The sequence below is a fragment of the Schistocerca cancellata genome, unplaced genomic scaffold (assembly GCF_023864275.1).
Source record: "Schistocerca cancellata isolate TAMUIC-IGC-003103 unplaced genomic scaffold, iqSchCanc2.1 HiC_scaffold_982, whole genome shotgun sequence".
Taxonomy (NCBI): domain Eukaryota; kingdom Metazoa; phylum Arthropoda; class Insecta; order Orthoptera; family Acrididae; genus Schistocerca; species Schistocerca cancellata.
Genome location: NW_026046990.1, coordinates 27,501 through 29,115, shown reverse-complemented (window position 1 = coordinate 29,115; position 1,615 = coordinate 27,501). Strand labels below are relative to the sequence as shown.

Here is a 1,615-nt window from a genome sequence, read left to right as displayed (position 1 = left end):
GTAATTGGCATATGACACGTTACATTAATGTATTGTCCAACCGCAACCCGCTCAGAATGTTGTGTACACAGCTACGTGTCATCTCCCCATAACAGCTGCATTGCAGTGTGGTACGCCATAGAGACGTGTGGGAGTAATGGACGCAGTGGATGGCGATCAGCATGAGCCGTCTGTTCATGTAGTGGCGCGTGTATGCAGACGTAGTAGTCTCTTCTCACACAATGTGATAGCACGGTGCCCCGCGTTCCACATCTGCGACATGCTACAGAGGCCGGTTGACAGTTGGTCGCGCAATGGACATCGCATACGTACGGGGGCACCTTCCACGTGCCCTCTAGTCGGGCACATTTTGTTGCGTGGATGTGAGCGGATGTAGTGTGTCTTGACACCTGACAGGCAGGCATGCAATAATAGTTGACTTTGCAAACGGGGATGGACGTGTACGTTTACTGGTGACGTTACGCAAATGAACAACTGGTAACCCGTTGTGGTGCGGTTGTCCTTGCTGGAGGTACATCTGTGAGGGCAACGATCGGTACAGCTACGAAGCGGTCCCCACCATACCAACGAACGTGAATGTGAATCTGGGTGTGAAGCGATACGCGGCTGTGGGTGGGTGGGACTGTCCCCGGCCGGTGAGGGGGGGCCGCCCGGCGTGCTGGCCGCGCGGTGCGTGGGCGCACGCGCTACAGCCGGCTGGTGGGGGCGCCCAGTGGCAGGCGCGCCGGCCGACGGACGCGGCAGGCGGCGCAGCTGCGCGCCGGGGCACCCTGCGCGCGGCGCCGTGCAGCCAAAGTGGGTCCTCGCCGGCCCGGTGCGAAGCGCGGTGGACATCTGCAGTGTGCTGGTCCGATTGAGGACTGTGTGCGTTGAGGATGCGCCGCCGCCCGGCACTCGGCGCCGCGACGCCGTCTGCTGCTCGGTCGCCCCAGCGGTTCTCGCTGGTGGTTTGTATCGCAGTTGTGCAGACGTGTTGGCACGTGCGCTGTGCTGGGAGAGTTCGCTTCGGCACCCACGTGGGGCCTTTGCCCTTCTGTGGCGCTGGCGTTGGAGCTGCCGGTCACCGTAGGTGGCGCGTGTTGTCTCCCGCCGGCAATGCCACGACAGCACGCTCCCGGGCCTCTGTCGGCAGCGGCAAGCTCAGTTGGGAGCACGGGTGGTCGCACCTAAAGCGTCTACTCGCCTAACTCCGGGCGATTGCGCCTCTCTCGAACCCGACCAAGTACTTAGGACGGCGCTGCGCGCCGCCGGGACCTGAGAGGGTTTCGAGGTGTATTGTGCAGGGGAGCTCAGCCTCCTCCTGTTTGCAGAATAATTGAGCGGACGCTTGCGTGTTCGCGCGGGCCCCTGGGACACACTCCCGGGCGGCCGGCTGCTCAGCTCTAGTTGACGCAGCTCCCTGGTTGATCCTGCCAGTAGTCATATGCTTGTCTCAAAGATTAAGCCATGCATGTCTCAGTACAAGCCGCATTAAGGTGAAACCGCGAATGGCTCATTAAATCAGTTATGGTTCCTTAGATCGTACCCACGTTACTTGGAAAACTGTGGTAATTCTAGAGCTAATACATGCAAACAGAGTCCCGACCAGAGATGGAAGGGACGCTTTTATTAGATC

The 1,615-nt window shown here is 60.0% G+C and overlaps 1 non-coding gene across 1 annotated transcript in view; it reads left to right on the top strand.

Moving 5' to 3' along the window:
- The first annotated feature begins 1,396 nt into the window (after positions 1-1,396).
- Positions 1,397-1,615, top strand: part of LOC126150414 (small subunit ribosomal RNA) — a 1,909-nt gene continuing 1,690 nt past the window's right edge. Inside the window, exon 1 of the ribosomal RNA XR_007531490.1 lies at positions 1,397-1,615. This exon is cut by the window's right edge and continues 1,690 nt beyond it. This is a non-coding gene — a ribosomal RNA (small subunit ribosomal RNA).